General features: G+C 46.6%; 1 protein-coding gene across 1 annotated transcript in view; it reads right to left on the bottom strand.

The window, feature by feature from the left end:
• Positions 1-19,172, bottom strand: part of LOC144497190 (small glutamine-rich tetratricopeptide repeat-containing protein beta-like) — a 58,022-nt gene extending 38,850 nt beyond the window's left edge. Inside the window, exon 1 of the mRNA XM_078218065.1 lies at positions 18,914-19,172. The gene's annotated coding sequence lies outside the window, so the exon portion shown is untranslated. The remainder of the gene's footprint in view (positions 1-18,913) is intronic.
• Between the last annotated feature and the right edge of the window lie 5,316 nt (positions 19,173-24,488).

The following is a 24,488-nucleotide window of genomic DNA, read 5'->3' as shown; positions in this document are numbered from 1 at the left end:
AAGAATTACCTGAGACCACTGCAGGGAAAAACAGGGTCAGCACTGAATCAAGATTAACATTTAAAACACGCTCAAGTTAGCATTTTCTTTTGGCAGACAGTGATCAGTTGTCTCCTTTGTTGTTTGATAAAATATGAATACCAGGACAGAGAGGAGAATAGCATCTCGTGGGCACACTGCCAATAATGATGAAAGTCAACCAGCCCAGGTTTTCCTACAATGGTGAGATGTGCACCGTAAACCTTGCTGTCTGGGGAATCCATCTTAGCAGTGGCATCATGCCCAAAATTCTGACAGTTTTCTAATTAGAATACTTTGCAGTGAGCACAGGGATGTATCATGCACTTATCAATGACAGTGCATTCATCAGAGGAGCCATCGGGAAGTTTTAAAAAAATGAAAATGCAACTTAGTAAATAAACTTTAGAAACACAGAAACTAGAAGCAAGAGTAGTCCATTCGGCCCTTCGCGCCTATTCCACCATTCATTTTGATCATGGATGATCATCAAATTCAATATCCTGATCCTGCCTTCACCCATATATCACTTTAGCCCCAAGAGCTGTATCTAATTTCTTCCTGAAATCACACAATGTTTTAGGTTCAACTACTTTCTGTGGTAGTGAATTCCAATTCGCTACCAATAGTAATTTACAATTATTTTAAAGTTTTAGAGTTGATGGGCAGAATTTTCCGATTCTTTTCTGAATGTCAGCTTGGGTGGCAAACGAACACCCCACGTGACCCCACCTCCAATCTCTGCACAGAAACTCCCCCACCACAGAAATCCCGACACTGCCCAGGCACCATTTTGTCATTGACTGGGGCTGGAGACAATTGAGCGGGTAAATCCTGTTGGCCTAAAAGACGTTTTGGGTCTTCCACTCAAATCTCCACCATTTGGGGCGGCACGGTAGCGCAGTGGTTAGCACTGCTGCTTCACAGCTCCAGGGTCCCAGGTTCGATTCCCGGCTCGGGTCACTGTCTGTGTGGAGTTTGCACATTCTCCTCGTGTCTGCGTGGGTTTCCTCCGGATGCTCCGGTTTCCTCCCACAGTCCAAAGATGTGCGGGTTAGGTTGATTGGCCAGGTTAAAAAAAACAATTGCCCCATAGAATCCTGAGATGCGTAGGTTAGAGGGCTTAGTGGGTAAATATGTGGGGGGAGGGCCTGGGTGGGATTGTGGTCGGTGCAGACTCGATGGGCCAAATGGCCTCCTTCTCCACTGTAGTGTTTCTATGATTTCCTGCCCCTCAAAAACAGAGGAGTAAAGTCCCCCTTAATATTTCTCAGTTCCATCACAATAAATGATGTATGAATTCAGGTCATTCCAAGTATATTTAGGAAATTAGGAATACAATTAGTTTTTATTTTTATGCATTTCAAAAGCATAAATTGGGCTGAGCAAACTCACCGTAAACCTTAGAGAAGTTCTGATAATTATTTTGGTTTGAATGAGATTGAAAATCAACAGCAAAAATATAAACAATCACATGCTGATTTTTATCTTCGTAAATGGGCTTGAAATACTTGAGATATTTCACTGTACATAATTTCCTCATCACTGAATAAAACAATACTGTGTTAGTGGCTCTAGTGAAGTTGAGCACTATGAAAAAAAGGAGTAATTTAAATTCTAAAAATCTGAATTGAATGGGTTCCAGATATGCGGCAATACTTAAAATTTGGATCTCAGGAGCAGAAAATGGATACTCAAAAGACCTTAGTTGTTTAACTTCTGCATCAGTAATGCAATATTAATAATCAACAGTTTAGAAATAAATAGCACCACTGCCACATCACTAGCACCATTACTTTAAGTCTTAAGTGGAAATGGTGTGAAAACTAGTTTAATTGCAAAACACTGACAAAGGACTATAGTGCAGAGCTAGAAAATGGATTTTTTAAAAAGAGATTAAAAAGTGGCAAAAGAGAACACTTAAACATTATCAGAGATGAAACTAATGGTTTTTACAAACACATACTTTTTAAAAGCTGTCTTCACTATATAAATGCCGAGATGCAAGGAAAACTAACATACAAACATACAAATTAGGAGCAGGAGTAGGCCACTTAGCCCCTCGAGCCTGCTCCGCCATTCAGTAAGATCATGGCTGATTTGATTGTAATCTCAACCCCACATTCCTGCCTACCCCCAATAACCTTTTATCCCGAGTTAATCAAGAATCTATTTAGTTCTGTCTTAAAAACATTCAAATACTCTGCTTCCACTGCCTTTTGAGGAAGAGGGTTCCAAAGGCTTACAATCCTCAGAGGAAAAAATTCTGTCTTAAATGAGTAGTCCCTTATTTCTAAACAGTGACCCCTAGTTCTAGACTCTTCCACAAGAGGAAACATCCTCTCCACATCCACCAAGTCGAGAACCCTTAGGATCTTAAAGGTTATGATCAAGTCGCCTCTTACTCTTCTAAACTCCACTGGGTACAAGCCAAACCTGTCCAACCTTTCATCATAAGACAACCCGCCCATTCCTGGTAATAATCTAGTAAACCTCCCCTGACTGCTTCTAGCACATTTACATATGTTCTTAAATAAGAAGACTAATGCAGTGCACAATACTCCAGATGTGGTCTCATCAATACTCTGTACAACTGATGTATAACCTTCCTACTTTAATAATTTAACAATAATTGACGGTAATGGGACTGTAGGGGGTGAGGACCTGAAAACGATCACTATTACTAAAGAGGTAGTGCTGGGTAGGCTAATGGGACTAAAGGTAGACAAGTCCCCTGGTCCGGATGGAATGCATCCCAGGGTACTAAAAGAAACGGCAGAAGTAATAGCAAATGCATTAGTTGTAATTTATCAAAATTCACTGGACTCTGGGGAGGTGCCAGCTGATTGGAAAACAGCTAATATAATGCCACTGTTAAAGGAGGTAGACAAAAGGCAGGTAACTACAGGCCGGTTAGCTTAACATCCGTAGTTGGGAAAATGCTGGAATCTATCATTAAGGAAGAAATAGCAGGACACCTGGAAAAGAATGGTTCAATCAAGCAGACGCACCGTGGATTCATGAAGGGAAAGTCATGTTTGACTAATTTACTGGAATTTTTTGAGGATATAACGAGTGCTGTTGACAGAGGGGAACCGGTGGATGTGGTGTATTTAGATTTCCAGAAGGCATTCGATAAGGTGCCTCACAAAAAGTTGCTGCATAAGATAAAGGTACACGGAGTTGGGGGTAAAGTGTTAGCGTGGATTGAGGATTGGCTATCCAACAGAAAGCAGAGAGTCGGAATAAATGGGTGCTTTTCCGTACTCATTGGAGTTTAGAAGGTTGAGGGGAGATCTTATAGAGACATATAAGATAATGAAGGGGCTAGACAGGGTAGAAGCAGCGAGGTTATTTCCACTTACAATGGAAACAAGAACTAGGGGGCATAGCCTTAAAATACAGGGGAGTCAATTTAGAACAGAGTTGAGGAGGAACTTCTTCTCCCAGAGGGTAGTGAATCTTTGGAATTCTCTGCCCAATGAAGCAGTAGCGGCTACCTCGTTAAATGTGTTTAAGTCACAGATAGATAGATTTTTAACCATTAAGGGAATTAAGGGTTATGGGGAGTGGGCGGGTAAGTGGAACTGAACCCACTATCAGATCAGCCATGATCTTATTGAATGGCGGAGCAGGCTCGAGGGGCTAGATGGCCTACTCCTGCTCCTATTTCTTATGTTCTTACACTTTTATAATTAATTCCCCTCACAATAAACAATAATATTCTATTAACTATCCTAATTACTTGCTGTACCTGTATACTAGGCCTTTGATGATTCATGCACTAGGACACCCAGATCCCTCTGAGTCTCAGACTTATGTAATCTCCAAACTAAAAATAAAACTAAGGTAAGGAACTAAGTGGATTTAATACAAATTCTAAAAAAATAGTGATGGAGAAACAAATGAGGTTAAAGACAAATAAATCTCCAGTACTCGATAGTGTCCTCCCCAGGTTTTACATCTTCTGGATCTCAAAAGTTCAAAATAATCACACTTTTAGATTGAAAATGTTTGAGCTTCAACAAGTGTATTTGTTATAGTTCTCCATGTGGATGGTGGACTGATTCTTTGCTGTTAGCACCTAGCTGCAGTGCAGCAGTAAATGTGGCACCGTGGGTGCACATTTTCAGAACAAGTTCCTAGCTCTTTACAAATAATAAAAATTCCCCTTTCTTTAAAAAATATAATACCTCTATGCTTTGAGTAATAATCTGCTACTATGAGATATCATTCTTGATTATGTGTGAATAAATCAGATTCCACTGTATGCCCTGATCTGGGTGGTATTTCAGTGGCGAACATCTCCTCTTTCTGCTGTGTATTTCCGTACTTCTGGCATATATGCATGTAGGTACCATTCATTCGATGTCTTTGTAGATGCTATCCAATACACAGCTGATCTGGTTCTGAGAAATTCATTCTGCATAATATTGGGTGTGATTATTCTGAATCTGGCCAGCAGAGTGTGGTGTCTTCTAGTGAGATGTCCTCTCTGATAGAACCATATTGCTATATTGATAGCTGCTCTTGCTGGATCTTAACAGGCCATTCCTGGATCACTCGTTGTGAGAGCATATGTAACTCTTTATCTTTGCTGGGCTCATCTCTAGAAACATAGAAAAACTACAGCACAAAACAAGCCCCTCGGCCCCACAAGTTGTGCCGAACATATCCCTACCTTTTAGGCCTACCTATAACCCTCCATCCTATTAAGTCCCATGTACCCATCCAGGAGTCTCTTAAAAGACCCTATTGAGTTCGCCTCCACCACCACTGACGGCAGCCGATTCCACTCGCCCACCACGCTCTGTGTGAAAAACTTCCCCCTTTGGATAGGTAACTGGCTGTCTGATCGAAGACAGAGGGTGGTGGTGGATGGAAAATTTTCGGATTGGAGGCAGGTTGCTAGCGGAGTGCCGCAGGGACCAGTGCTTGGTCCTCTGCTCTTTGTGATTTTTATTAATGACTTAGAGGAGGGGGCTGAAGGGTGGATCAGTAAATTTGCTGATGACACCAAGATTGGTGGACTAGTGGATGAGGTGGAGGGCTGTTGTAGGCTGCAAAGAGACATAGATAGGATGCAAAGCTGGGCTGAAAAATGGCAAATGGAGTTTAACCCTGATAAATGTGAGGTGATTCATTTTGGTAGGACTAATTTAAATGTGGATTACAGGGTCAAAGGTAGGGTTCTGAAGACTGTGAAGGAACAGAGAGATCTTGGGGTCCATATCCACAGATCTCTAAAGGTTGCCACTCAAGTGGATAGAGCTGTGAAGAAGGCCTATAGTGTGTTAGCTTTTATTAACAGGGGGTTGGAGTTTAAGAGCCGTGGGGTTATGCTGCAACTGTACAGGACCTTGATGGGACCACATTTGGAATATTGTGTGCAGTTCTGGTCACCTCACTATAAGAAGGATGTGGAAGCGCTGGAAAGAGTGCAGAGGAGATTTACCAGGATGCTGCCTGGTTTGGAGGGTAGGTCTTATGAGGAAAGGTTGAGGGAGCTGGGGCTGTTCTCTCTGGAGCGGAGGAGGCTGAGGGGAGACTTAATAGAGGTTTATAAAATGATGAAGGGGATAGAGTGAACGTTCAAAGACTATTTCCTCGGGTGGATGGAGCTATTACAAGGGGGCATAACTATATGGTTCGTGGTGGGAGATATAGGAAGGATATCAGAGGTAGGTTCTTTACGCAGAGAGTGGTTGGGGTGTGGAATGGACTGCCTGCAGTGATGGTGGAGTCAGACACTTTAGGAACATTTTAGCGGTTATTGGATAGGCACATGGAGCGCATCAGGATGATAGGGAGTGGGATAGCTTGATCTTGGTTTCAGATAAAGCTCGGCACAACATCGTGGGCCGAAGGGCCTGTTCTGTGCTGTACTGTTCTATGTTCTAACATTTCCCCTGTTCTAACATTTCCCCTGTACCTACCCCCCAGCTCCTTAAACCTGTGTCCTCTCGTAGCAGTCATTTCCACCCTGGGAAAAAGCCTCTGAGAGTCCACCCGATCTATGCATCTCAACATCTTATATACCTCTATTAGGTCTCCTCTCATCCTACGTCTCTCCAAGGAGAAAAGACCGAGCTCCCTCAGCCTATCCTCATAAGGCATGCCACTCAATCCAGGTAACATCCTTGTAAATCTCCTCTGCATCCTTTCAATCTTTTCCACATCCTTCCTGTAATGAGGCGACCAGAACTGAGCACAGTACTCCAAGTGCGGTCTGACGAGTGTCTTATATAGCTGCATCATTATCCCCGGACTCCTAAACTCAATCCCTCGATTGATAAAGGCCAGCACACCATACATCTTCTTAACTACCTCCTCCACCTGCGGGCCTGATTTTAGAATCCTATGGACCCGGACCCCAAGGTCCTTCTGATCCTCTACAATACTAAGAGTCTTTCCCTTAATATTGTACTCCTTCATCCCATTTGACCTGCCAAAATGGACCACTACGCATTTATCTGGGTTGAAGTCCATCTGCCACTTCTCCGCCCAGTCTTGCATCCTATCTGTGTCCCTCTGTAACTTCTGACATCCCTCCAGACTATCCACAACCCCACCAACCTTCGTGTCGTCGGCAAACTTACCAACCCATCCCTCCACTTCCTCATCCAGGTCATTTATGAAAATGACAAACAGCAAGGGTCCCAGAACAGATCCCTGGGGCACACCACTGGTGACCGATCTCCATTTAGAAAAAGACCCATCTATACACACTCTCTGCCTCCTTTGGGCAAGCCAGTTCTGGATCCACAGGGCAGCAGCCCCTTGGATCCCATGCCCTCTCACTTTTTCTAGAAGCCTTGCATGGGGGACCTTATCGAACGCCTTGCTAAAATCCATATAAACCACATCTACCGCTTTCCCTTCGTCAATGTGTTTAGTCACATTTTCGAAGAACTCCACCAGGCTCGTAAGGCATGATCTGCCTTTGACAAAGCCATGCTGAGTATTCTTGAGCATACTAAACCTCTCCAAATGCTCAAGAATCTTGTCCCTCAGGATCTTCTCCATCAGTTTACCAACCACCGAGGTTAGACTCACCGGTCGGTAATTTCCTGGGCTATCCCTATTCCCCTTCTTGAAAATAGGAACCACATCCGCAATCCTCCAGCACCTCTCCCGTCTCCATCGACGACGCAAAGATCATTGCCAGAGGCTCTGCAATCTCTTCCCTCGCCTCCCACAGTAACCTGGGGTACATCCCATCCGGACCCGGCGACTTATCTATCTTGATGCCATTCAAAGATTCCAGCACAAGCTCTTTGTTAAAGTCCACATACTCAATCTTTTCAGTCCACCGCAAGCCTGCAGTACATCCACCCAGGTCCTTCTCCTCTGTGAAAACCGAGGCAAAATACTCATTAAGCACCTCTGCCATTTCTACTGGTTCCGTACAGACTTTCCCACCTTCACCTTTTATAGGCCCTATTCCTTCACATCTCATCCTTTCACTCTTCACATATTTATAAAATGCCTTAGGGTTTTCCTTAATCCTACCTGTCAAGGCCTTCTCGTGACCCCTTCTGGCTCTCCTAATTTCCTTCTTTAGTCCCTACAAGCCGTATACTCATCTCAATCGTTATCTTCGCCTAGCTCTCTGAACCTTTTGTATGCTTTCCTTTTCTTCTCGACTAGGTCCTGCACAGCTTTCATGCACCACGGTTCCTTTAACCTACCAACTCCTCCCTGTCTGCTCGGAACGTTGTCCTGTAGAACTCTAGACAGACATTCCTTGAAAAACTGCCACTTCTCTTCAGTACATTTCCCCGAGAATACCTCCTTCCAATTTACTCCTCTAATTTGCTGCCTTATGTCTTCATATTTCCCCTTACTCCATATAAACGCTTTCCTAGCTTGCCTGATCCTCTCTTTTTCCAATGCAAGCATAGAGGAGATAGAGTTATGATCGCTATCCCCAAGATGCTCTCCCACTGAGAGATCTGACACCTGTCCAGGTTCATTGGTCAGTATCAGATCAAGTACAGCCTCTCCTCTTGTAGGCTTGTCCACATGCTGTGTCAGGAAAGCCTCCTGAACACACCTAACGAACTCCTCCCCATCCAATCCCCTTACCCTAGGGATATTCCAATCTATGTTTGGGAAATTAAAGTCTCCCATCACAACAACTCTGCTATTATTTCATCTCTCCAGGATCTGTTTCCCTATCTGCTCCTCCACCTCCCTGTTACTATTGGGCGGCCTATAGAAAACTCCCAGCAAAGTGATCGACCCCTTCCCACTCCGAACTTCCACCCACAGAGACTCTGTAGACAATCCCTCCAGCATACACCTTCTCTACAGCTGTGACACTATCCCTGATCAGCAGTGCAACTCCACCCCCTCTCTTGCCTCCCTCCCTGTCCTTCCTGAAACATCTGAATCCCGGCACCTGGAGTATCCAGTCCTATCCCTGAGACATCCAAGTCTCCGTAATGGCCACCACATCACACTTCCAGGCATCGATCCACGCTCTGAGCTCGTCCCCTTTATTCACTATACTCCTGGCATTAAAGTAAACACATCTCAATCCTTTGGTCTGAGCTCTCCCCTTCTCTATCCCCCATCCATCCTCCCTCTTGCACTGTCTATAACCCTTCTCTGTTTGCGAGCTAACTTCCTCGCTCCCAGTCACCTCGTCTCGATCCCCTCCCCCACAACCTATCTAGTTTAAACTCTCCCCAGTAGCCTTAGCCAACCTTCCCGCCAGGATATTGGTCCCCCTGGGATTCAAGTGCCACCCGTTTTTTGTGTACAGGTCACACCTGCCCCTAAAGAGGTCCCAATGGTCCAGGAACCTGAATCCCTGCCCCCTGCACCAGTCCCTCAGCCACACATTCATCCTCCACCTCACTCCATTCCTGCCCTCACCTTCTCGTGGCACAGGCAGCAATCCTGAGATTACTACCTTTGCTTTCCTCCTTCTTAGCTGTCTCCCTAATTCCATATACTCTCTTTTCATGACCCTTTCCCCCTTCTTTCCCACATCAGTGGTACCAATATGTACCGCTATCTCTGGCTCCTCTCCCTCCCCGCTCAGGATTTCTGGGACTCGACCAGCGACATCCTGGATCCCGGCCCCAGGGAGGCAGACCACCATCCGAGACTCCCGCCTGCCTCCGCAAAAACGCCTGTCCGACCCCCTTACTGTCGAGTCCCCGATTAACACTGCCTTCCTCCCCTTTTCCTTAGCCCTCTGAGTTACAGGGCCGGACTCCACTCCTGAGACACGGTCACTGCTGCTTTCCCCAGGCGGGCTGTCCCCCCCAGCAGCACTCAGGCAGGAGTACTTGTTGTGTAGGGGCACATCCACCGGGGTGCTCTCAATCACCCGAGCTTTACCCTTCCTGGCCATCACCCACTTAGCCTCCACCCATGGCCCTGGTGTGACCACCTGATGATAGATCTTGTCTATCACCTCCTCATTCTCCCTTAACAGCCTAAGATCCTCGAGCTGCAGTTCCAGCTCCCTAACACGGTCCCTCAGGAACTGCAGCTCGACACACCCCTCACAGATGTGGATGTCTGGGAGGCCAGGTGCCTCCAGGACCTCCCACATCCTACACTGGGAACAACACACTGGCTTCACACTCATATTTGACCCTTTATACTCTAATTTGACTCAGTTTCATTTACTAAGTGATGGATGTTTCTACCTAGATCTTTTATCTCATGTTTCTTTTGTGGGATCAGCTGGCATCATTTTTCTTCCTGGCTTGTATTTCAGGTGAAAAAGCAACCTCTGCAGTCTTTCTGGTTCTCAACACAGATAGGTCCTTCCATATCCACTCTGTCAAGACTCCCTCATTATTTTATGTACTTCAATTAAATCTTCTTTCAGCCTCCTCTATCTCAAATTTTAAAACCCCAGCCTATTCAAGCTTGAAGTATGGCAGAGTTACAAAAAATCAATAAAAGAGAAAAAAAACAGTATTCTGAAGCTTCTGAGTTCAGTGAGAAGCTTTGCAGGTAAGAAGAAAGCCAATGGGAAAAATAAGGTATTAAAACGTATATCGGTGTTCTAGGAGACTTGAAAAAAGAACGGCAGTGTTAACTTAATAGAGCCAGACAGAACAGATGTAGTAAAAGGAGGAAGCACTTCAGGCTTAATGGAGTGTAAACTGATTGTATCAACAATGAACTCTTTGATCTGCCATGGTGATGTCAGTCAAAATAGTTTAAGCAGCTAATGGACCATCAGTTCCTTGTGTAAACAACCTTGGCTAATCCCCTCTTTCATCTGCTCTGGAACTGTCAATCAAAAAAGCTTGAAGAGGTTTCAGAGCTGCTGGGGCTTATGAGAGAAAGCAAAGCAACCTCCTTCGTGAAACTGACAGCTCCTGTCTCTCAAAGCACTTTGAAGAGATTTCAGAGCATCTGGGGCTTATGAGAGAAAGCAAGGGGATATCTCTCGTGAAAAGAGGACTGGTAACACACGGGGCTTCTGAAATCAACCAAGGGCAATCCCTACTGTAGATATAATTGCTGCTGTGATTTTGAAGGCTTCCAGGAAGCTTGGATTTTAATGAGACCAGACCACTTCAAAGATTTTACAGAACTCAGACAATACATTAATAATGAAGAATTTTAGCAGAAAGGTGCCTGAAGTCACCATCCTAAAATGATTTCCACATTTCCCAGGGCAACAAAGAGAAGTCCAGCCACGAGAATCCCACCCCAAGGGTGACCCCCGAAGGTCAACCCCTTCTCCCCGGCCCTAACCCTAACGCAACCCCCAGGTCCCTTGAGGGACCTCCCCTCTGCAGCCTGGTAGAGGCAGAGGAACCCATGGGCACATTTGGAGGCAGTACCCACCTCCTCCCCCCCCACTCCCCCCAGAGTACATGGCACCTGGTCCCCACTTGTCAGGACTATGAGATTGGCACCTGCAGGATTTCCAGCAGGGGAGCATATATCAGGAGGTTGAAATGTCCAGCCTCAAATGTAGTAATTATATTTAAATGAATTTAAATTAACTCTGATCAGGTTCTCGCTCACTCTGGGCGAGAACCTGATCTCACAAGGTGCAACGGACTGGGAGACTCACAACGGGCTTGGCACCCGGTGAGAACCCCGATTCAAGGGGCCATCGGGAATCACGGCTAGATTAGTGGCCCCAGAGAATCGCCCCTTAGATGTTTGAATAGACAAATGAACCGAATGAACAGCCTCCAAATATTAAAGTGGCAGCTCCTGTGAATGACAAGTTATCCCCATTTACACTGTGTTGCAGAACCCAGATTTTTGTCACATATAAACAAGGTACTTGCAAGAGTACTTTTATAAGGCAAGAAAATCCTTGCAGTAATAAAAAGCATGATGGAAGCCAGTTAGCTTTTCAAGTCCATTTGGACAATGCAATACTCCTCCATTCGTCCAATCAAAATTACTGTTTGACAGCAATTTTAATGTACCACTTCTATTTAACATTTGGAAGCAACATTTGGGTGATTTTAATTTCATCTATACCAAAAGTGAATTACTGCCAATACCAAGTTTCAAACATTGAGCTCTAATTTTGGATGGCTCTTAGACCTTCAAGACCTGTGGCTAGAAGGAGAAGGGCAGAACCCTGTCATAGAACAAAGAGCAAAGAACAGTACAGTACAGTACAGCACAGGAACAGGCCCTCCAAGACCGCACCAATCACATTTACCTCGCTAAACCAATCGCTTATATCCCTCTATTCCCCGTTTGTTCATATGCCTATCAAGATAAGTCTTAAATGTGGCTAATGTAACTGGCTCAACCACCTCATTTGGCAGTTCATTCCAGGCCCCCACCACCCTCTGTGTAAAAAACTTCCCCCGCACATCTCCACTGAACTTTTCCCCCCTTATCTTGAATTTGTGCCCCCTTGTAATTGTCATAGTAGCAATTATTAAGTTTAGAGTTGCATTATTGAACAGCTTTAGGAATGCAGCCACTGACTTGCGTTGCTCAGCTAACACTGGTTGTAAGGTGTTCTGGTACCTGTTATCTGCTAAGCCACTTTCCCGGTATTTGTTTCAATATCTTGCTGTTACTTGCAGGGACCCTCCTCCTGTGACTTTCCCCATGTCTCTGGCCTGCAGCACCTCCTTCCTGCATTTATGTTACCCGCTGAACCCCCTCCTCCTAAGTATCTCTCCTCTGTGCTATCTCACCTCCCACCCCAACACCCCTGGTATTTTTTGCACATAAAATGTGCACATTTTTTGCTCCGAAGGCTAGTGGCATTTGAACAAAGGACAAAGAACAGTACAGCACAGGAAACAGGCCCTTCGGCCCTCCAAGCCTGTGCTGCTCCTTGGTCCAACTAGACCAATCATTTGTATCCCTCCATTCCCAGGCTGCTCATGTGACTATCCAGGTAAGTCTTAAACGATGTCAGCGTGCCTGCCTCCACCACCCTACTTGGCAGCGCATTCCAGGCCCCCACCACCCTCTGTGTAAAAAACATCCCTCTAATATCGGAGGTAGGCGGGATTCTCGCATGGTGGTCTGCCTCCCTGGGGCCGGGATCCAGGATGTCGCTAGTCGCGTCCCGGAAATCCTGAGGTGGGAGGGAGAGGAGCCTGAGGTAGCGGTACCGCTGATGTGGGTAGGAAGGGAGAAGGGGTCATGAAAAGGGAGTACAGGGAATTAGGGAGACAGCTGAGAAAGAGGAAAGCAAAGGTAGTAATCTCAGGATTACTGCCTGTGCCACGGGAAGGTGAGGGCAGGAATGGAGTGAGGTGGAGGATGAATGTGTGGCTGAGGGACTGGTGCAGGGGGCAGGGATTCAGGTTCCTAGACCATTGGGACCTCTTTAGGGGCAGGGGTGATCTGTATACAAAAAACGGGTGGAACTTGAATCACACGGCGGCCAATATCCTGGCCGGTAGGTTGGCTAAGGCTACTGGGGAGAATTTAAACTAGATAGGTTGGGGGGAGGGGAGCTAGAAGAGTTGACTAGGATCAAGGAACTAATTGATGGGGGGGAGGATGCAGGGGTAAGGGGAATTACAAAATTAATGGTAGAGGAGAGGGTGCAAGTGAATGAAGGCGGTAATTTAGATAAGGGAGTAGAGGGAGAGGGTGTTCGCGACTCATCAAAGCGGGTCCAGATAAAAGCTGGAATAAGGACACTTTGCCTGAATGCACGAAGCATTCGGAACAAGGTAAATGAGTTGATGGTGCAAATCAGCACAAGTGGGTACGATCTGGTGGCCATTACAGAAACGTGGCTGAAAGGTGACCAGGACTGGGAGATGAATATCCAGGGGTATCAGGCGTTTAGGAAGAATAGACAGGAAGGAAAAGGTGGTGGGGTCGCACTATTAATAAGAGATAATATCAGGGTAGTACTGAGGGATGACATAGGCTCTGAGGAACAAAACGTGGAATCATTATGGGTAGAGATGAGGAATAGTAGAGGGAGAAAGACACTAGTAGGTGTGGTATATAGGCCCCCAAATAATAATGTTGAGGTAGGGAGGGCTATAAACAAGCAGATAAGGGATGCGTGTAAAAACGGAACGGCAATAATCATGGGGGACTTCAACATGCACATTGACTGGCAGACTCAAGTCGGTAAGGGTGGAATGGAGGAAGAGTTCTTAGAATGCTGTCGGGATAGTTTCCTTGAACAGCATGTTACGGAACCGACGAGGGAACGAGCTATTTTGGATCTGGTATTGTGTAACGAGGTAGGTAGAATTAAGGATCTTATTGTGAAGGACCCTCTTGGGTCTAGTGACCACAATATGGTCGCATTTCTGATTCAGATGGAAGAGGAGAAAGTTTGGTCCCAAACCAGTGTCCTCTGTTTGAACAGAGGGAAATATGATAGGATGAGGGATGAATTGGCGAAGGTAGACTGGGAGAGCAGGCTGGCAGGTAGGATAGCTGAGGAACAGTGGAGGATTTTTAAGGAGATCCTTTTCAGTTCTCAGCAAAAATATATTCCAGCAAAAAACAAGGATTGTAAGAAAAGGGAGAACCAGCCGTGGATAACGAAGGAAATAAAGGAGAGTATTAAAATAAAAACAGCTGCGTACAGAGTGGCCAAAAATAGTGGAGAAACAAGTGATTCGGAAAAATTTAAGAAACAACAAAGAGAGACTAAGAAAGCGATAAAGAAAGGAAGGATAGACTATGAAGCTAGGCTAGCAATTAATATAAAAAATGATAGTAAAAGTTTTTATAAATATATAAAAAGGAATAGAGTGGCTAGAGTGAATGGTGGACCCTTGGAGGACGAGAGGGGGGAGTTAATAGTGGGAAATGAGGATATGGCTGAGTCTTTAAATAAGTTTTTTGTGTCGGTCTTCACGGTGGAGGACACAAATAGTTTGCCAAATATTAACGATAGAGGGTTGGCAGCAGGAGAAATACTTAATACAATTAATGTTACCAGAGAGGCAGTGCTGGGTAGACTAATGGGACTGAAGGTGGACAAGTCCCCGGGTCCGGATGGAATGCATCCCAGGGTATTGAAAGAAATGTCAGAGGAAATAGTGGATGCGTTAGTGATTATTTATCAAAACTCGTTGCATTCTGGGGTAGTGCCGGTTGATTGGAAAACGGCTAATGTTACGCCGCTGTTTAAAAAAGGAAGGAGACAAAAGGCGGGTAACTATAGGCCGGTCAGCTTAACGTCTGTAGTAGGGAAAATGCTGGAATCCATTATTAAAGAGGAGATAGCAGGGCATCTGGATAGAAATGGTTCGATCAATCAGACGCAGCATGGATTCATGAGGGGAAAGTCGTGCTTGACGAACATGTTGGATTTTTATGAAGATGTGACTAGGGCAGTTGATGGAGGAGAACCGGTGGATGCGGTGTTTTTGGATTTCCAAAAGGCGTTTGATAAGGTGCCCCATAAAAGGCTGCTGAAGAAGATTAGGGCACACGGAGTTGGGGGTAGTGTGTTAAAGTGGATTGGGGACTGGCTATCCGACAGGAAGCAAAGAGTCGGAATAAATGGGTGTTTTTCCGGTTGGAGGAAGGTAACTAGTGGCGTGCCGCAGGGATCGGTACTCGGGCCGCAACTGTTTACCATTTATATAGATGATCTGGAGGAGGGGACGGAGTGTAGGGTAACGAAGTTTGCAGACGACACAAAGATAAGTGGAAAAGTGAATCGTGTGGAGGACAGAGAAGATCTGCAGAGAGGTTTGGACAGGCTGAGTGAGTGGGCGAGGATATGGCAAATGGAGTATAACGTTGAGAAATGCGAGGTTATACACTTTGGAGGAAATAATAACAAATGGGATTACTATCTCAATGGAAACAAATTAAAACATGCTACCGTGCAAAGGGACCTGGGGGTCCTTGTGCATGAGACGCAAAAGCCCAGTCTGCAGGTACAACAGGTGATCAAGAAGGCAAATGGGATGTTGGCCTATGTTGCGAAGGGGATAGAATATAAAAGCAGGGATGTCTTGATGCACCTGTACAGGGCATTGGTGAGGCCGCAGCTGGAATACTGTGTGCAGTATTGGTCCCCTTATATGAGGAAGGATATATTGGCATTGGAGGGAGTGCAGAGAAGGTTCACCAGGTTGATACCGGAGATGAGGGGTTTGGATTATGAGGAGAGGCTGAGGAGATTGGGTTTGTACTCGTTGGAGTTTAGAAGGATGAGGGGGGATCTTATGGAGACTTAGAAGATAATGCGGGGGCTGGATAGGGTGGAGGCGGAGAGATTCTTTCCACTTAGTAAGGAAGATAAAACTAGAGGACACAGCCTCAAAATAAAGGGGGGTCGGTTTAAGACAGAGTTGAGGAGGAACTTCTTCTCCCAGAGGGTGGTGAATCTCTGGAATTCTCTGCCCACTGAGGTGGTGGAGGCTACCTCGCTGAATATGTTTAAAGCGCGGATGGATGGATTCCTGATCGGTAAGGGAATTAAGGGTTATGGGGATCAGGCGGGTAAGTGGTACTGATCCATGTCAGATCAGCCATGATCTTATTGAATGGCGGGGCAGGCTCGAGGGGCTAGATGGTCTACTCCTGCTCCTATTTCTTATTCTTTATCCATTCCGGATAAATGCGAAGTGATGCATTTTGGTGGGAATAATGTAGGGAGGAGCTACACGATAAATGGAAGAACCATAAAGGGTGTAGAGACGCAGAGGGACCTGGGTGTGCAAGTCCACAGATCTTTGAAGGTGACGTCACAGGTGGAGAAGGTGGTGAAGAAGGCATATGGCATGCTTGCCTTTATAGGACGGGGCATAGAGTATAAAAGTTGGGGTCTGATGTTGCAGATGTATAGAACGTTGGTTCGGCCGCATTTGGAATACTGCGTCCAGTTCTGGTCGCCACACTACCAGAAGGACGTGGAGGCTTTGGAGAGAGTACAGAGGAGGTTTACCAGGATGTTGCCTGGTATGGAGGGGCTTGGTTATGAGGAGAGATTGGGGAAACTGGGGTTGTTCTCCTTGGAAAGACGGAGGATGAGGGGAGACTTAATAGAGGTGTATAAAATTATGAAAGGCATAGATAGGGTGAACGGTGGGAAGCTTTTCCCCGGGTCGGTGGTGACGTTCACGAGGGGTCATAGGTTCAAGGTGAAGGGGGGGAGGTTTAACACAGATATCAGAAGGACATATTTTACACAGAGGGTCGTGGGGGCCTGGAATGGGTTGCCGGGCAAGGTGGTGGAGGCGGACACACTGGGAACGTTTAAGACTTATCTAGACAGCTATATGAACGGAGTGGGAATGGAGGGATACAAAAGAGTGGTCTAGTTTGGACCAGGGAGCGGCGCGGGCTAATTGTTCCTGGTTTCTCGTTTCAAGGCTTCATTCTATGATCATCTTGCTGGTGCCAGTACAGAGTGAGACTGCGGATAGTTGGGAACCTGTCTCGGGGGCAGGGAATTCATATGGTGTTCGTGGAAGTGGAAATGACTAGGGTTGGGAAGCATTTTGTGATCAGGGCCATTGTGATCTCCTGGACTCGTTTCGATCGCCTCAGGGGGTCGGAGAGGAATTTCCCAGATTTTTTTTCCCCATATTGGCCCTGGGGTTTTTCACTCTGGGTTTTCGCCTCTCCCTGGAGATCACATGGTCTGGAATGGGGGGGTGGGGGTAAGTTAATAGGTTGTAATGAACAAAGCATTGTAGCTGTGAGGGACAGCTCGGTGGATAGGATATTGGTATGTAGATAGGCTGGAAAATTGGGCGGGGATCCTGGATTCAGGATTCAATCCTGGACCGGGGAGCGGCGCGGGCTTGGAGGGCCGAAGGGCCTGTTCCTGTGCTGTATTGTTCTTTGTTCTTGTTCTTATGTTCTTATATCGGAGTTATACTTCGCCCCTCTCACCTTGAGCCCGTGACCCCTCGTGAACGTCACTTCTGATCTGGGAAAAAGCTTCCCACCATTCACCCTATCTATCCCCTTCATAATCTCGTACACCTCTATTAGATCTCCCCTCATTCTCCGTCTTTCCAGGGAGAACAAGCCCAGTTTACCCAATCTCTCCTCATAGCTAAGACCTCTCATACCAGGCAACCTCTCATGCCACCTCTCATACCAGGCAACATCCTGGTAAACCTTCTCTGCACTCCCTCTAACGCCTCCACGTCCTTCTGGTAGTGCGGCGACCAGAACTGGACGCAGTACTCCAAATGTGGCCTAACCAGCGTTCTATACAGCTGCATCATCAGACTCCAGCTTTTATACTCTATACCCCGTCCTATAAAGGCAAGCATACCATATGCCTTCTTCACCACCTTCTCCACCTGTGTTGCCACCTTCAAGGATTTGTGGACTTGCACACCTAGGTCCCTCTGTGTTTCTATACTCCTGATGACTCTGCCATTTATTGTATAACTCCTCCCTACATTATTTCTTCCAAAATGCATCACTTCGCATTTATCCGGATTAAACTCCATCTGCCACCTCTCCGCCCAATTTTCCAGCCTATCTATATCCTGCTGTATTGCCCGACAATGCTCTTCGCTATCCGCAAGTCCAGCCATCTTCGTGTCATCCGCAAACTTGCTGATTTCACCAGTTACACCTTCTTCCAAATCATTTATATATATCACAAATTTGCTACCAAATAAACCTGTTGGACTTTAACCTGGTGTTGTGAGACTTCTTACTGTATTTTTTGCACATCCCTTAAAAGGGATGATCCTCCCTGGATCTCTTCGCCTTAGCCTTGCATCTTCCCATTTCCATGTATCTCCCACCCAGTATCTCCGCACCCTAAACCTTGCTCCATTTCGCTGACCCCACCCAGTGTCACTGTTACCTTCCCCAGTTTCTCGCCCCAACTTATCCCCTTCCCCCAAAATCTCTCTCCCCTGATACCTACCCAGCATCTCTGTCACCCATCCCTCCGGAATCTTGCTGTCCAGATCTCTCCCTGGGATCTCCCTCCCAACTCACTGTCTGGGATTTCTGTATGAATCTCTCAACCCCCAGCTCTCCACATGGGGTGTCTCCTAGTGATCTCTCCCCAGAATCTTTCTCTCTTCCCTGGATCATTCCCTGGGATCTCTCCCTCCCCATGATCTATATACGGGATCTCTGCTCCTCATGATTTCGCTCCCCAGCATCCCTCTCTATTTGGGATCACTCTCTCCCAGGTTCTCTCTGTGGAATCTCTCTCTCCGCGGATCACACTCTCCCCGAGAGATTTCTCTCCTCTAAATCTGTCTCTGGGATTTCTCTCTGCATTCGGCTCTGCATTCTCCCGGGGATCTATCTCTCCCGGGGATCTATCTCTCCCGAGATCAAGCTCCTGGATCACTCCCCGGGATCTCTGTTCCCCATGATTTCACTCCCCAGCATCCCTCTCTCTCTCTGGGATCACTCTCTCCCCGGGATCCGGATCTCCACCCACTGGGATCTCTCCCTCCGCCCCGGAGATCTCTCGCCCTCTTCCCCGGGATGTCGGTACCTGCCGCCGTTACCGCTCCTCTCCGTCTCTGCACTCGCGCTGCCCGACACAAAGTTCCAGAGCCAGATGGCGGCGCAGGCGCACTGCCCCAGGCGGGTGGAGTTGGCTGCTGCCCACAGCGCCCGAGACAACAACGGCAGCAGAGCAGCAGCAACGCACGAGGCAACAACAGCGGCAGCAGCAGCAGCGCGCGCGACACAGCGGCAGCAGCAGCGCGTGAGAGAGGGCAGCAGCGGGCGACACAGGGCAGCAGCAGCGCGCGACACAAGAGCAGCAGCAGCGCGCGACACAAGAGCAGCAGCAGCGCGCGACACAAGAGCAGCAGCAGCGTGCGACACAATGGCAGCAGCAGCGACACAATGGCAGCAGCAACACGTGAGACAACAACAGCGGCGGCAGCAGCAGCGCGCGAGACAGGGCAGCAGCAGCGCGCGAGACAGGGCAGCAGCAGCAGCGCGCGAGACAGGGCAGCAGCAGCGCGCGAGACAACAGCGGCAGCAGCAGCTGGCCAGGGGTCCGCTTTCAAGCTCTAATCAAAGTTGTTTGGAAGTAAACCAAGCCATGAATGGAATGTAGCTCCTGCATACAATCACAGGATCCCTGCAGCGCAAAAGGAGACCATTCGGCCCATCAAGTCTGCACCGACCACAATCCCACCCAGGCCCTATTCGTGTAACCCCACATATTTACCTTGCTAATCCCCCTGACACTAGGGACAATTTGTCATGTTTTTTAAAGTTTATTTATTATTGTCATAACTAGGCTTACATTAACACTGCAATGAAGCTACTGTGAAAATCACCTAGTCGCCACACTCCAGCACCTGTTTGGGTCAATGCACCACCTCAGTACGTCTTTCAGACTGTGGGAGGAAACCGGAGCACCCGGAGGAAACCCACGCAGAGACGTGGAGAATGTACAAATCCCACACAGACAGTGACCCGAGGCCGGAATTGAACCCGGGTTCCTGGCGCTGTGAGGCAGCAATGATAACCACTATGCCACCGTGCCGCCCACCTGCAGACCAAGAGCAAATTGTGATTTTTTGATTTGATTTGATTTATTATTGTCACATGTATTAGTATACAGTGAAAAGTATTGTTTCTTGTGCGTTATACAGACAAAGCATACCGTTTATAGAGAAGGAAAACAGAGTGCAGAATGTAGTGTTACAATCATAGCTAGGATGTAGAGAGAGATCAACTTAATGCAAGGTAAGTCCATTCAAAAGTCTGACAGCAGCAGGGAAGAAGCTGTTCATGAGTCAGTTGGTACGTGACCCTCAGACTTTTGTATCTTTTTCCCGACAGAAGAAAGTGGAAGAGAGAATGTCTGGGGTGCGTGGGGTCCTTAATTATGCTGGCTGCTTTACCGAGGTAGCGGGAAGTGTAGACAGAGTCAATGAATGGGAGGCTGGTTTGCGTGATGGATTGGGTTACATTCATGACCCTTTGTAGTTCCTTGCAGCCTTAGTCAGAGCTGGGGCCATACCAAGCTGTAATACAACCAGAAAGAATGCTTTCTATGGTGCATCTGCAAAAGTTGATGAGAATTGTAGCGGACATGCCAAATTTCCATAGTCTTATGAGAAAGTAGAGACATTGGTAGGCTTTCTTAACTATAGTGCTGGCATGGGGGGACCAGGACAGGTTGTTGGTGATTCAGACACCTAAAAACTTGAAGCTCTTAACCTCCGGTCAGTGAACAGGCAAAGGATTTTACTGCAGGTTTGCATTATCAGAAATAGCAACTGCAGACTTACTGTACCCACGATGATCCAGAGAAGGATAAGAATGGTTTTGTAATAGGCATTCGTAGCAGAGCATTGCACAGTGTATATGAAAAGCTGCATTGTAGCTGCGGTAGTGATGAGCATAAATGCCAACTGGACAAAACAATGGGAGAAGCAGGCGTGAGATATGCTGCAGACAGGCAAACCACTGAACATAGGAGAATAGGCCATTTGGCCCTTTGAACCAACTCCACCATTCAAAAAGATAATGGCTAATCTGGTTGTGGTCTCAGATCCACTTTCTTGTCTGCTGCCCCCAGCAACCTTTTACTCCTTTGCCTGCCAATAATCTAACTCAGCTTTGAATAAAGTCAAAGACTCAGCCTCTATGACTTTCTGGGGAAGATAATTCAACATACTAATGATCCTCAGAGAAGACAAATCTCCTAATCTCAGTCTTAAAAGTGTCCCCTAGACTGAGATTAGATTTTTTTTTCTCTGAGGGTCATTAGTGTGCCAATTGATTTCCATTCAGGAATGTAAGAGCTTAGAGCCTATTATTTCCTGTGTATAAAATCACATTCTTATTCTGGCTAGTGTAGTGGCAGCATGCTGAAGAACCTCAAAACTAATGGTCAGGGAGTTTACAAATGGGAGTTAACATTGATGTATGACAAAATTTTGTTAGCAAGACATTTGTCCCAGACATTTACCAGTTTATGCATGGAATTCGTCCTGCAGTTATCAGCGTTTCCTTTTCTAAATCTGTGTATAATATATGTAAAAATCTGGCAGATTGTCAGACGTTTGGGAAGTGGAGGAACGGATATGTCAGGAGATTCTGGATATGTGCAGAAAAAATAGGGTTGTTGCAGTGGGAGACTTCAATTTCCCTGGTATAGACTGGAAAGTGCTTAGGGCTGGGGGTCTGGATGGGGAGGAATTTGTAAAATGCGGACTGGAAGGTTCTTTGGAACAGTATGTAGGTAGCCCAACTAGAGAGGGGGCTATACTGGATCTAGTTCTGGGAAATGAGCCCGGTCAGGTCGTCAAAGTTTCGGTAGGGGAACATGTGGCAAATAGTGACCACAACTCTGTTAACTTTAGGATTGTAATGGACAAGGACGAGTGTTGTCCTAAGGGTAGGGTGCTAAATTGGGGGAAGGCTAACTATAGCCAGATTAGGCAGGAATTGGTGGCTGTTGATTGGGAGAGGCTGTTCGGGGGTAAGTCCACGTCTGGCATGTGGGAGTCTTTTAAGGAACAGTTGATAAGGCTGCAGGACAGGCATGTGCCTGTAAAAAGGAAGGACGGGAAAGGTAGGATTCGAGAGCTGTGGATTACCAGGGAAATTGAGGATCTGATCAAAAAGAAAAGAGAGGCGTACATTAGGTCCAGGCAACTGAAAACAGATGGAGCTCTGGAGGAATACAGAGAGAGTAGGAAAGAACTCAAACGGGGAGTTAGAAGGGCAAAAAAAGGTCACGAAATGTTCTTGGCAGATAGGATTAAGGAGAATCCTAAGGCATTTTATTCATACGTTAGGAACAAAAGAGTTGTCAGGGAAAAAGTCGGACCTCTCAGGGACAAAGGAGGGGAATTATGCCTAGAACCCAAGGGAATAGGGGCGATCCTAAATGAATACTTTGCATCGGTATTCACAAAGGAGAGGGACTTGTTGACTGGGAGTGTCTCAGAGGGAGGTGTTGACCTGTTAGAGAGAATCTCCATTACAAGGGAGGAAGTGTTAGGTTTTTTAGGTAACATTAAAACTGACAAATCCCCAGGGCCTGATGGCATCTATCCTAGACTGCTCAGGGAGACAAGAGATGTAATTGCTGGGCCTCTGACTGAAATCTTTGTCTCTTCATTGGACACAGGTGAGGTCCCTGAGGATTGGAGGATAGCGAATGTGGTACCGTTATTTAAGAAGGGTAGCAGGGATAACCCGGATAATTATAGGCCAGTGAGCTTGACGTCTGTGGTAGGGAAGTTGTTGGAGAGGATTCTTAGAGACAGGATGTATGCGCATTTAGAACGGAACAATCTCATTAGTGACAGACAGCATGGTTTTGTAAGAGGGGGGTCGTGCCTTACAAATTTGGTGGAGTTTTTTGAGGAAGTAACAAAAACGGTTGACGAAGGAAGGGCCGTGGATGTCGTCTATATGGATTTCAGTAAGGCATTTGACAAAGTCCCTCATGGCAGGTTGGTTAAGAAGGTTAAGGCTCATGGGATACAAGGAGAGGTGGCTAGATGGGTAGAAAACTGGCTTGGCCACAGGAGACAGAGGGTAGCAGTCGAAGGGTCTTTTTCCGGCTGGAGGTCTGTGACCAGTGGTGTTCCGCAGGGCTCCGTACTGGGACCTCTGCTATTTATGATATTTATATAAATGATTTGGAAGAAGGTGTAACTGGTGTTATCAGCAAGTTTGCGGATGACATGAAGATAGCTGGACTTGCGGATAGCGATGAACATTGTCGGACAATAGAGCAGGATATAGATAGGCTGGAAAATTGGGCGGAGAAATGGCAGATGGAATTTAATCCAGATAAATGCGAAGTGATGCATTTTGGAAGAACTAATGTAGGGGGGAGTTATACAATAAATGGCAGAGCCATCAAGAGTATAGAAACACAGAGGGACCTAGGTGTGCAAGTCCACAAATCCTTGAAGGTGGCAGCACAGGTGGAGAAGGTGGTGAAGAAGGCATATAGTATGCTTGCCTTTATAGGACAGGGTATAGAGTATAAAAGCTGGAGTCTGATGTTGCAGCTGTATAGAACGCTAGTTAGGCCACATTTGGAGTACTGCGTCCAGTTCTGGTCGCCGCACTGCCAGAAGGACGTGGAGGCTTTAGAGAGAGTGCAGAGAAGGTTTACCAGGATGTTGCCTGGTATGGAGGGTCTTAGCTATGAGGAGAGATTGGGTAAACTGGGCTTGTTCTCCCTGGAAAGACGGAGAATGAGGGGAGACCTAATAGAGGTGTACAAAATTATGAAGGGTATAGATAGGGTGAACAATGGGAAGCTTTTTCCCAGGTCGGAGTTGACAATCACAAGGGGTCACGGGCTCAAGGTGAGAGGGGCGAGGTATAACTCAGATATCAGAGGGCCGTTTTTTACACAGAGAGTGGTGGGGACCTGGAATGCGCTGCCAAGTAGGGTGGTGGTGGCAGCCACGCTGGCATCGTTTAAGACTTACCTGGATAGTCACATGAGCAGTCTGGGAATGGAGGGATACAAACGAATGGTCTAGTTGGACCAATGAGCGGCACAGGCTTGGAGGGCCGAAGGGCCTGTTTCCTGTGCTGTACTGTTCTTTGTTTGGCAGGAGATCCAAGTTAGGATACCTATAGTACCCAAAGATCCTTAGACAGCACCTTCCAAACCCATGGCTACTTCCATCTAGAAGGACAAAGGCAGCAGATACATGGGAACACCACCACCTGCAAGTTCCCCTCCAAGGCATTCACCATCGTGACTTGGAAATATATCGCCATTCCTTCGCAGTCGCTGGGTCAAAATCCTGGAATTCCCTCCCTAATGGCATTGTGGGTCAACCCACAGCACATGGACTGCAGCAATTCAAGAAGGCGGCTCACCACCACCTTCTCAAGGGCAACTAGGGATGGCAATAAATGCTGACCAGCCAGCGATGCCTATGTCCCATGAATGAATAAAAGAAAATGTACTGAGCTTGTAAACAATTGTCAGTTGACTCTGTAACTGATCATTCATTTGTACAAATGCTGTAACAAGAATTTTCTTATATTATTGATGAGCTATTCATCTGGAAGGTCCAGCTAACTAAACATTTCTGGTTCATATTAGATCTGGCACT

Source organism: Mustelus asterias, chromosome 1, assembly GCF_964213995.1.
Source record: "Mustelus asterias chromosome 1, sMusAst1.hap1.1, whole genome shotgun sequence".
In the NCBI taxonomy this organism is placed as follows: Eukaryota; Metazoa; Chordata; class Chondrichthyes; order Carcharhiniformes; family Triakidae; genus Mustelus; species Mustelus asterias.
The sequence above is the reverse complement of the archived record's forward strand: the minus strand, read 5'-3'. Positions and strand labels throughout refer to the sequence as shown.